The sequence below is a fragment of the Diadema antillarum genome, unplaced genomic scaffold (assembly GCF_040938485.1).
Source record: "Diadema antillarum isolate AM-2024a unplaced genomic scaffold, OU_Dant_1.0 seq00001815_RagTag, whole genome shotgun sequence".
NCBI classification, from domain to species: domain Eukaryota; kingdom Metazoa; phylum Echinodermata; class Echinoidea; order Diadematoida; family Diadematidae; genus Diadema; species Diadema antillarum.
Window position 1 is genome coordinate 102,006 of NW_027272490.1, and position 12,687 is coordinate 114,692.

Genomic DNA, 12,687 nt, shown 5'->3' on the forward strand with positions numbered 1-12,687 from the left:
TCATGTGCCTCCTCTTCTTCTCCGCTATCGTCAGAGCTGCAGTCTTCATCATCATCATCAATGTCGAAGTTTACCCATATAGGGGAAGACATTATGCTCGAGGTACCAGGTATCTGTGCAAGCTAACTTAGTGATGTTTTTAATGTACGTGGTAACTAATGCGTACATTGTCGACAGTCAGTGGGTCGACCGGGAGCGCACATCCCGCGGGGCCCGGGCCTGGCCGGCCGGGCTAGCTATCGTGTACGCGCGTGTACCAAGCTAGTACTCACAGTAATCTGATCGCTTGTGCTGAGCGGCGTCTGCTAACTGAGCACAACTCCGTGCTTATACGTCATCAATCGGTTCAGGGGTGTTGGTCACGTGACTATCTTTTTCGCAAAAGCTGCAACGGGGTCCTCAAAAAATGTGATATTTGGGGGAGTTTCTAGAAGCGATAAAAACCGGAACGACACTGACAACATAATTGCATTGATAATCATGACATATATTTTACATTTCTTTTGCATATTAAAACATTTTGCAAGCATTTTATTAGGTCTTTAAGAATTATATGATCTTTCATTAGGTTTCTCATTATAAAAAAAAATCATCTTCAAAAAAGGTTAAAAACCTGAAGCCCCATCTCAACATCTCAATCAAAACTGTACCATCCCTGTTGATGATGATGAAGTCTTGTATAGCGCCGGTATCCGCCAAGTCAGGCGCTCATGGCGCTTGCTCCAAAATAAATAATTCAGCTTAAATTTCATGGGTGCACCGCTTGTGATATGACAGTTAAAATAAAAAGAAATAGTTCCAGGAAGTAATTGTCTCCAAATGTGTAAACATACATTCTTACACATTGTTGTTTGTTTGTTCATTTTTCTGCGTGCGGGTTTAAGGCACCGGATTTTTTTTTTTTTTTTTTTTTTTAGAAGGGGGTTGGGTGGGGGATGGGGGAGCTGAGTAAAATTGTTCAAGTAATTTTGATGCTACCATTTAATTTGATGAAAATGTGTTCGTTCCCACTTTTTTTTCTACGAAACATCCTTATGATTGTCATAGACTATGTTATGTTTTGTGCTTGTTTATCAATGCGGTTGTCCTGTAGTTTTGTTGATATCATTGTTTTTATTTTTTTCGTATTCCGCCTCCTACTTCTCTTCCTTCTCTTCTTCTTCTTATCAGTATTATTATTACCATTAATATTGCTGGTCTAATTTACCAGGTAGTTCTACCATCATCTTCATTATCATCGCTGTTTATTATATTTCCACTGCTCATGATAATAATCATGATTATTATTTGCGTATTATTTCAGAATTGAAACTTCAACAAACATTACTGTGTACAAATGTAAGATTAGCGGTGAAAATCGAAGATTATAGGGAAATTATAGTCAAACGTAAACTCTGTACTACGTACATTGTCTTCATTCAAGATTGATGAATTTCCTTTTTTTTTTTCTCATATCATGTCATTAATCACATTTTGTAGTGGAGCACATCGCTTTTATGACATCTTTCGTGGACACAGTGCAAAAGCCACTGTTGAGGAATCTATTCTCCACGCGTTAAGTCAGTAACCAGGCAATACATCGCGCAGGAAATGGCTCTTTAGATGTTGATACAGCTAGCAACCATTGTCGGACTGATTACTGAGATCAAACAGCATGTGTACTTGCAGGTGATTACAGTGTGGGGATGACTCTTTCTATAGCATGCGCTCCGAGAGATAACATCATTTGTCTGGTCAGGGGTTGTGAGTCAAGCTGCAAATTAACTGATCAAGGAATCAACCCACATATATAACACAACATCCATCAGCTTTCAAGTGGCGCATCACTTGATGAAGGATGTATATATACTTTTCTTTTGCTACACTTATTCCTTTTGTGTGTTTATTTTTTATTGACACGACGATATTTTGCTCAAATATTCACGTTTGTAGTGTCTTACGATGATTTTTAACAGAATCGAGAACAACACAGTATTTCCCTTTATTGAGAGTAAAATTAATGGAGCATTTGACATCATTTTTGGTTGGCGTGTTGTGGTACACATGTAGGCATATTCTACTATCATAATACGTAAGCTTATACATTTTATAACCTTTATTCTGATTCATTTCCACAATTAAAATCAGGCAACAACTCATATCAAAAGCTTTCCATTTTAAGCAAAATTTTGAATTGCTTAGGATGAATTCAAATTTAAAACGAAACATCTGACTCTCTCTTCATATAGTTAGATATGCGACAAACCCACATCTAACATTATCAAAATGCCTTACAAGAATGCATAAGCCAATAAGTTCGTGACAATAATGAAAACCACCTCCTCTAGAACATTTGGCATAGAAGCAAGATTTACGAGCGTTGTAAAGTAATAATCTTATTTCAAAAGTTGACAAACAAAAGTAACTCTTTGAGGATGTAACATAACCGACTATTTCATTTTTTTCCCTTTCATATTTCTTCATAGCCTGTAAACATAACCGTATAAATCGCTCTCAATCTAAATTCATTAAGAGGTTTTTTTCCAGCCCCTAATTCCAAAATTGTAGACGATCAGTGCCGACAGCAAGTCAAAACCGTCGACTTTGGTTGGGTCAAGCTAAGGAATAGGAGTGTGAAGAACATATCACGGAGCACAGGAAACCTTTTTCCAACGAACTATTTGAAAGGCGTTATTTTGCGTGTCAAAAGAAGCCGATGTCTGTATAGCTCCACCGCCTCGGGATTTTTCATTATCCGGTATTTAATCTCGCCCAGTATCCGATATTTCTTTTCTTTTCATCCGGGTTCATGATTAAAATTTTCCACTCCACTGCAACAGCTTTGGCGTAAAATTCACCGTCCGACCCGCCTAACTTACTGGAGGGAGCAAAAAAAGAAACAAAGGGGGAGTTTCGCAGGCAATATTGACTCCATTATGATATAGTGTCCGATAACAGACGTGGAACCGATAGCAGTTGTTTGAAATGAATAATATTTTGACCAGCGATTGAGACACTGATAGAATGGATAAATTGAAATCATTCCCCAACGTGTGTTCCCTGGTGATATTGAGTTCAGTGCAAGAGAGTGCGATAAATCCAGGTCGTTTGTACCTCAGGTGATATTGAAATAAGAGGGGAATTCGCTGGCTGAATTTTGCGCACGTGGTCCTTGTGCGTGTTATCAATACTTGTCATTTTGATAGGCTTTATTGAAAAAAAAAAAGCATTAGATTTACATCTCTGTGGGTTGGTTATTGCAACACTTCAATTGTGTCTGTTAACGCCTTATTATCAATGAATGGTTTCCAGTTAGTTTACAGGGCATTTGTGAACGTCTATGGATTGTTTTGATGTACATGTAAATGTCCAAAACATGATTATAATTATAGCTCTTCCCATAATTTGCAACAGTCTGTGCATGGACGGATGATGTTGGAACCCTTATCTACACAGTATGCTATTTCTGTGAAACAAGAAGAGAAATACGCTCAGTGAGGTGTATTACATGTTCAAAGATGAATGCACTGTCTTATATTCATTCTGAATATCTGTTTGATCGCAATTACAAAAAACAAACAACAATCCAGCTGTCGGATAGGACATAAAATGGAGGTCCCTTGTATGAGAGAGTCACAGCTCATGCACGTAAAAGATCCCGCTTCATTCATTCATCGCAAAGAGCAGGGTGTCTAACCCGGTGAAGTGGTCCCCATCCCACATCCAACTGGACCCCATGGAAGATCAGCTTAGTGTAGCTGAATATGGGCTATCCAGCCATCTTCACAGATGGAAATGAACAACAACAGCAACAACATGATACATGCACAAATTATTGCCCCTTAATTTTATACAACTGTTTGATTGCACTTTCTGTATTTACATCATAACATCCATTAATATACTCAAAAGGAGAATATAGAATGCGGAGTTATCATAAGAAATTATAAGGAAAGACTCCCCCCCCCCCCCACACACACACACTTAAAGAAAAATGATCAGTAGCTTCAGTGTTTTAAGTGAGTAAAACCACACACAAACACACACACACTGAAAGAAAAGTGATCAGTAGCTTCAGTGTTTTAAGTGAGTAAAACCACACAATTAAAGAAAAATGATCAGAAGCTTCAGTGTTTTAAGTGAGTAAAACCACACACTTAAAGAAAAGTGATCATTATAGCTTCAGTGTTTTAAGTGAGTAAAACCACACACTTAAAGAAAAGTGATCATTATAGCTTCAGTGTTTTAAGTGAGTAAAACCACACACTTAAAGAAAAGTGATCATTATAGCTTCAGTGTTTTAAGTGAGTAAAACCACACACACACACACACACTGAAAGAAAAGTGATCAGTAGCTTCAGTGTTTTAAGTGAGTAAAACCACACAATTAAAGAAAAATGATCAGTAGCTTCAGTGTTTTAAGTGAGTAAAACCACACACTTAAAGAAAAGTGATCATTATAGCTTCAGTGTTTTAAGTGAGTAAAACCACACACACACACACACACACACACTGAAAGAAAAGTGATCAGTAGCTTCAGTGTTTTAAGTGAGTAAAACCACACACACACGCACACTTAAGGAAAAGTGACCAGTAGCTTCAGTGTTTTAAGTGAGTAAAACATACGATGGTGCCCTAAGACAAGAGAGGAAAAGAATGTATATGATTGAGGGGAAGGGCATGGAAAGAGAGAGAGAGAGGGGGGAGTGGGGGAGGGGGGGGGGGAGGAGGGAAATTGAATACACAGTACCGGATTGGGTTGTGACTGCTGGCAGTAATTGCTAACGCCAGGCATTGATGAGACAGTGTCGAATGATAAAGGTATAAACCATCAAAAGCAGTACTCTTGCACGCTTTACGAAAAAAGAATGTATCATGACTGTGATCTGTAAGGATCCCTTGTTTGTTATGTGGTATATCATTCAAATGATGAGAGTTTCCGTGGATAATATTGTATAGAACATCTGAGATACACACACATATGTTAATTTGTATAAAATTATGCATGTATATAGTCGGGGTCCTAGTCATGTCATGGTGTTTTAGGTAGGAAACGAGAGGAAAGATACAGACTATAGATAACGTTGTATAGGTAATAATTATATCGATGTATAACGTGAAGCCATCTCGAGGAAGGACTGCAGGTAAAATGTAGCACACGATTGTGACATCTTTGCACAATCGAGAGGCAGGTCTTCATCACGACTGTGTCTCATATACGTTCTATTATAGACAGTACTCCCGTTTATACCACAAGATTACGGCAACTATTTGAAGGCTACATTTCGTCTGTGAAATGGATACTAATACCTTTATCTCATGCTGTTCTGCAATCAAATGCGATGTTCTCTTTTTCATCAAATAATGAATGTCTTGTATATCATTATTTTTTATTACAAAAATATAACTTTGTATCAACAAGAATTTATATCTTTGGTTTCATCCTTTTTACGGCACCCTTTAACTCGAATATCGAAGGCATTTTCGAAATTAATAGGAGAGAATGATTTCTTCCAGAGATGAATAACAGCGGCTGTGGGCCGCAGGATCACGATTGCTTATTTATTTAGGAGTTTGGATGTAAATCCTCTACCGCCAAGTGAACCCCACACAACTATTTTGCCGTGTTCATTTCACATTTGAATTATAATCTCATTTTCGGCCCATCGTGCTTTATAACAAATATAGTAAGATATGAGATTTCAATATAATATCAACTCTTTTTCGTGCACGTCTGCTATTGACTGCTCAATCTACTCATGGTGACGGAAGGAATAGGAAACAACGTAGAACTCGTGTTTCTTTATGATGATTGTCTACTGATGTTTAACTCTTGGTGAATCTGAACTTCTTCTTTTTTTTTGGGGGGGGGGGGTGGTTTGTGCTTAGTTCTATGAAGACTACGTTATTATGTGTCCTGTTGTTATTTTTTAAAGGTGACTGAAATGCCTATGACCAGTCTCTGAAACTTTGTTTTGTAATTTTTACGGAATGAACATTTTGAAGAAAGTTGTTGCTACTGTTGTGTTTTGATTCCCCAATCAAAAGTGGTGGGTGTGCCTAGCTACATGTGATTTTCCTGCCTATTCCTTAGGGCATAAGATGCAGAGTTGTTTGATGAAGAGAATTCATACACGTCGTTCGTATTTGTTCTTGAATAAGATCATGATTATTTGAAGATTTAATTAGTTTATATAACGATTTCTAGTAAATTTGATATGCAAAGCTACACGGAAAACGTAGAATTTGGTGGGTTCTTACCTTTTTTTAAACTGTGTTGGGACACAAAAGGCCTTGGAGCAGATCTTGAGGACCGCTATTAAGTGACCTCCGGCGAGGCCATTTTCCACTCTCTCGAAGATCCTTCGTTTATATTTGCCTTATCCTGTCGTATCTCACATGTTGATGCGATGAAGACTGCCTTCACTTTCAGGCGCGAGTCAGCAAGAAAACGGTTCGCTGCGATGACAGGCTGGGACTACGGGGCAGAGATCGGAGGGGATTACCGGTCACGGTGGCGGTACCCGTGGTTGATGCTGTTCATTTTACTGAGTGTTTGAATGAAGACTGTCAAATGTCTTTTCGGTTTATTTCTTTTAAAAAAAAGGAAAGAAAAGAAAGTGCTTCTGCACATAGAATTACTAAATCAGGGAAAATCGAAACTGAATCACCAGTAGTAAAGTTAATAATCGATATGTTTTTCTTGATCTCTTCGATCTGAAAGTTTCTCATGTTTTTGCAAATCAGTGTTACTATTACCAAACACATACTCAAGTCAGTTGCTTATGTCATCATTTCGCAAGTCTCTTGTTGCATTGCATACAAATCTTCACCAAATGTCCTTTGTTGACTTGGGATAACTAGGAAAAGACAAAAAAAAATGGAGTATTGTAGTAACCTTTAGGGGGATAGTTTTGCAGTTGCTAATATCATTGACCAAAGATACGAGTTTAATATCTTTGTGTCCAAACCAGAAACCAGGGAGCTGTGAGGAGAGTGATATCACCTTTTCCAATTGTGTGTATTCGTTGAAAGCATGTGACACTTTAACATCCTTAGCTTCTTTATTCAAAGTTCAATCGTATGAATTACGCCCATGATATAAAAGCTTTGATCGCATATGGAAAGGTTTTTGGCCAAAAGTCTACTAAAATAATTCTACAGCTGAGAGCGCACGCTGCCCGCACACACAGAACGCCAAGGTGCACGCTTTGAATTATTCATGAGCCTACACGGTCTGCCACACACGTCGTGCACACAGCAGTGATACGGACTGGTCCATTGTCGAATATGGGTAAAATGCTGCAGGAAACAACATAGGGGCAGTCATAAACATAGCATTATATGGGTTAAATCTACATTGACAACATGAATTACATGCTTTTCATGAAATTGTTTACATTATCTGCTTTTTAACTGACCATACACTCACACACACACACATATACGCACACACTCACTGAGGTATCAATCTTATATTGCTGACAGTCGCTTTCTGGTCATGTGCAGCAACTTCAGTAAGTTAATAGCAAAACCAAAGTACACTCTAAAAGATGCACAAATAGAAACTGAAAGCTGATGTAGTGTAGATTCACAATCATGTTGGAATGTTGACCACTGCAAGTTCCACCGGCACTGCACTGCACTGTGCTTCATGCTCCACTCGCGGTTACCTGGGCACGTTCACCCCCATTACACAATGGTGCACTCTGCGTATATGTGCTTGCCGAGAAAGATATGATCATCGAACATCATCGAAGAAGAAAATTCCCGTTTTCTATATCTTCTCAGCAACATATAAAGTCATAACTGGTACAGTAGGTGGTCAGTTAATACAAGGGTTCACCGCTGACTTCAAGAAACTTAGAAATGAGAAATACATATCCAATTTACGTTATAACTCACGGTATATGAAATCATAACTCGTCCAAATGCAGCCACGAATAAACGGTGACGTCATGTTTCATATGATAATGAGCTTCTCTGAGTCGCTGATTGTGATTGGATTGAGGACGGGACCTTCTCAGTTTTTTGCCAATTCCGACAAGACCTACAATCCAATCACAATGAGTTTGACATATATGATAGAGAATTTTTTGGCGCGTAATATGGTAGAAGCCACAGCTTCATGTGCCATTCGGTTGCGGAGATACAGCCTTTCAAATAGGGAGGTATCACTGCATCACACGGCGAATACTTCAGGAAGTGTGTACAATCCTATGGGGCAGTTATTCTGAAGTGAACTCACAAAGCTGTTTTTGAGCAGCCAGTCCGACGTTATTAGAAGTCCATTTATCTTCTAATTTTAGTATTCTACAGAAAAATGTCCTAAGACTAGAAAACCGCTAGCCACAAGTCCACGGACATTACTTACTTTATGATATTTTTCCATTAATGACAGTAAGTCGGGTTTTGCTTGTGCGTCTCCATAGGTTATAACACAGGGTGCGCGCGCGCGTGTTCTGTGTGTATTAAAAGAGACAACCTTTCCATATGAGGACAAATGACGAGCAACAAGGAAACAGCTTTTGGATGGAAAGTTAGAAACGTACGGATTGCACACCATGAAATTTAGCCCCACCATCTTTGTTTGGCTATTCTAGGGTCTCTACCTTTTTTATGCTACACTTCAATTGTTCCTTTGTACCTTGTTACGTATTGTCATAATATTGTCTTCCTATAACATAGAAGATGTGCATCAGTCTGGGAAATACAAAGTGTCGATGATTTTATTCAAATTTATGTTGTCGTCTGATCGAATGCTCGTGCAAAGACCATTGTTTGAACACTAACGAGCAGAGAATGTGAAAGTTTTGATTAATAGAAAGTTGTTTATCACTTTTCATCATTCCACAAGACCGAAAACAATCTATTCAGATCCTGTGCTTGTTTGGGCCTTTCTTGTTATTTCTTTGTCACTAATTGAACTACTGTTTGCAAAGTTTGCAAGAAAAGTAAACGATGTCTAGCTGCCCGGACAATACCCAATGTATTCACCCTAGGAATTACGAGAGAAAATTATGTACCATGCATGTCAGTCAAGACTAGTGCTGCTTGTGCCACAAGAGAATATCGTTGCGACGACCATTCTTGTGTTCAACAGAGTTGAATCCTTGCACACTCCTAGGCAAAGTAAAGCCAGTAATGTAATCGGGACAAACACAGTGGTCCCTAAGCTGAGCAAACGCTATTCAGTCCCACGTGTTTGTCCAAAATGCTTGGCCCTCTCCATTGTCGCGTCAAGTGCAATGTAAAGGGCATTACTACTCAAGATGGCACAATTACCTCAACAACATAAAAAGTCTGACTCATTTCATTCAGAAAGGCATGGTAAAATATTATGCAACGAGGAAGAAAACAATCCTTGACAGTCAATAGCCACTTGTCTGATGGGCAGGTTTTTGCAAACAAACATTACTCTGAAAGGTAATAACGCACTTGACTTTATTAGCTGCGTTTTAGGGCGAGATGCTCTTAAATGTCGACAGAATCTGTGCACTTACAGAGACAGTATATTGTCAATATTTACAACTTCTTCTCATCCCAGTTAAGTCCGCTCTACGTTTACTCTCCGTGTGGTCTGTGGGTAGGCTATGAAAACCCCTCAAGTTTGTCACTCGAGTTACGCGCTCTTTTTTTTCAAACGTAGGGAAAAGGGTGGCAAACGGATGGCACAATGACTGTAAATATGAAATAATTTTGATTTTACATCAAATACATCAATTAATGGGCGTATGCATGGGAGTTATCCTTGATGCGCATGCATGTGTGTCTGTAAATGCATAGCGCCTCCATACGAACTTATTTGAATGGAGAATGAAAAGAGAAAAGGAGATCCGTAAATAATTGAAAGATTACACATCTCACTGCGTTATTTTCTTGGACGTGTAATCTAATGTAATCTTAGTGTCTACATTACTCATCTCCTTTAATACGCCTCCTATGAAACATTGTCTGTGAGGTTGTTTGTTTTGCTTAGTGGTGTCCAAAATGGATCAATATCCGACTTTGTAAAATGCACCTATCTAATTCTATCACCTCAAGGGACGCTTCAACACGCAAACAAATCTTATTGTAGAGGTAACAAAAGGATCTTTCGTTGTTGAGAGGGACGCAAGCTGAACAAAAATGCTTCACCCAAATGGTCGTAAAACGTTAAAAGGCCAAACAGCGAAGGAGATCAAAGAAAAGAATCAACCATCACATGTTGGTAATGAACTTGAGATTTCACTAATTCCCCTTTTTGCACAATTAGCCGAAAATTGATCATTGAATTGAAGTTCGGTTTAATGGCCGCTAAAGTGTTATCCACCCGTGAGTCCTGAATGAGTCACTGGCGCTCCCCCGATTCGGTCGTAACAATGGATTCGCCCAGTTCCCATTCAGAGTTACTGCTGGTGGAAGGCGAGAGTATTCGAGAGGACAACCTGCGCAGTCACTGTTGCAAGTTAGCCACGCACCATTTGAGAGCAAGTACCTCTGTGCTTCTTGCATCCCTCACGAAGCTATCAGGACTTGGAATCTGATTTACCTTATTCCATGATGTTATTCTTGATTCTCGACGAAGTAGTAATCTGTTTAAATTCATCGCACATGAACGCGGGATTATTTTGAAGGAGTGAGATCTTGAATCTCATTATTGTCATGGATTTTATAAGAATCGCTTGGCTCTCGCTATCTCCATCTGATGCGAAGGTGTTATCTACTCCGAGGATGCGATGAAGTAAGTGTGTTTGTTTCGAGTTTGTATCCTCTTCTTTTCTTCTGAGTTTTCATTTGCAAGCGCTATCATGCTAGTACTTGCAATGTTAGCTTTTTATTCCAAGAATGTTCCATATTTCTCTTCTGTCTCTCCTCTCCTCTCTCTCTCTCTTTCTGTCTATCTCGCACGGTAGGCAAGTGTTACTTGTCATCGCAGGCTAATAGCCTACCATTTACTTAGTCATTAACGATAGTAGGATGGGCAAATTTTCAAACTCCCGTGTGTCTCCAGCGATAACAAGGTCTCACTAAAACGAACTCGAGTTTGCTCCCTGCTGAGCGCAGAATGTCCTTGCAGATCTGCCCGGCGTAGCGGCGGAGTGAAACAGCAGGGTACTGGTGGATGTAGTTGCGATTCACGCGGAGTGTGAAATTCAGGCAATGAGAGTTGCATGCGATAGCTGTTACAAGCTCTCACTTGTCCTGCAACTTTACACGCTGTGGTTATACTAGCTGATGAAGAACGAGATGAGATACAGTGTTTCTGCGTATATAACATATCTTAAGTGTACCTGTTTGTTGTCTTCGATTCCAACCAGGCATAGCAGAATTGAACCGACAAAACGTACGGTTCTCAAAAAAATATGATGAAGGAGGATTGTGATTGTGATTATTGAAACCGCAACACACATCACTGATATTCGTTTTGAAGTTCATTACTACCAGACGACGTGATATTAACATACAGCGCACCTTTTATGGCAATTCATGTCGGCTTACAACTGGTATCATCTTACATACACATAATGTGTATCAGGGGCGGATCCAGGGAGGACCGCAACCGGCGCACGCCCCCCCCCCCTTTATTTTTTGTTGAAACAAAAGAAATCAAAAGAAAAAAATTGGGGGGGGGGAAGGGTGCGTGCGCCCCCCCCCTTTAATTTTGTAAACGCGCCCCCTCTTTACAGAATTCCTGGATCCGCCCCTGTGTATGCTTGTTTGAATGTTGAGTACTCCCCCCCCCTCAAAAAAAAAATAAATAAAACTCAAACAAACAAATAAAAACATAACCCAGGACACTCGCAAGTAAGGTTGCGCGAGAATTGATAGTGTTGTCGTTGATGTGGATACGGCGAAAGTTGTGGATCAACGTGATCAAAGGTGAAGTTAATCATCATTGTATCGTGGAAGTGTGGGGGACTTTGTCATCACACTAAATGAATATCAATGAATTTTTACCACTGAATAATATGAATTTTCTTTGTTTTGATGTATAGACAATAGAAGCAATGAGTTAGGTAGCATATATAGTAAAACCACCTATAACACTATGTAGAGGTAGAAGGAGATTCAGCTTGTAAATGCAAATATTACCAACGAAACTAACACACATGGTCATAGGATGACAGTGTCAGTGTAACTGAAATTCAGTGTCTTCAAAAAAAAAAAAAATAGGTCGCTGAGTCGTATCGGATCCGTGAGCGTGTCGAAACCGTCTACCGTTCCGCCCGCAGAATGGATAGACGCTCCTAACTATTTCCCGGGTCCGTGCTATTACTATACGTGAACTAAATCACTCAAATGACCTTTCCGTTTAAGACGTTATACCGCTAACTTAATAATGCGAAGAGTGTTCCGGTAGATTGATGGACATAACTGCTGATTAGTGCCGTTATCTATATATTTCAGTGCTTTAATTCTTTGCTGTTGTCTGGACGAGTGCAGCTGCAACAGAAGATCATCATCAAAACTTTCGTCATTATACTGACGCCAGTGAAATCACTAAGATGGGCCTTTAAATCTAAGGTGGAAGGATCTTACGTGGCCACTTTTGAGGAGGCAATTAGAGTACCTGTAACTACTCTTTGATATGATTTTGCAGTCATCCATATCGCAAGCATTGCATGTGGGCATGTCCGATATGTATTATGTAAATAAAGAATGAGAGAAGGAAGAGGAAGATGGGAAGAAAAAGAAAGAGAGAGAGAGAGGGAGAGAAAACATAAA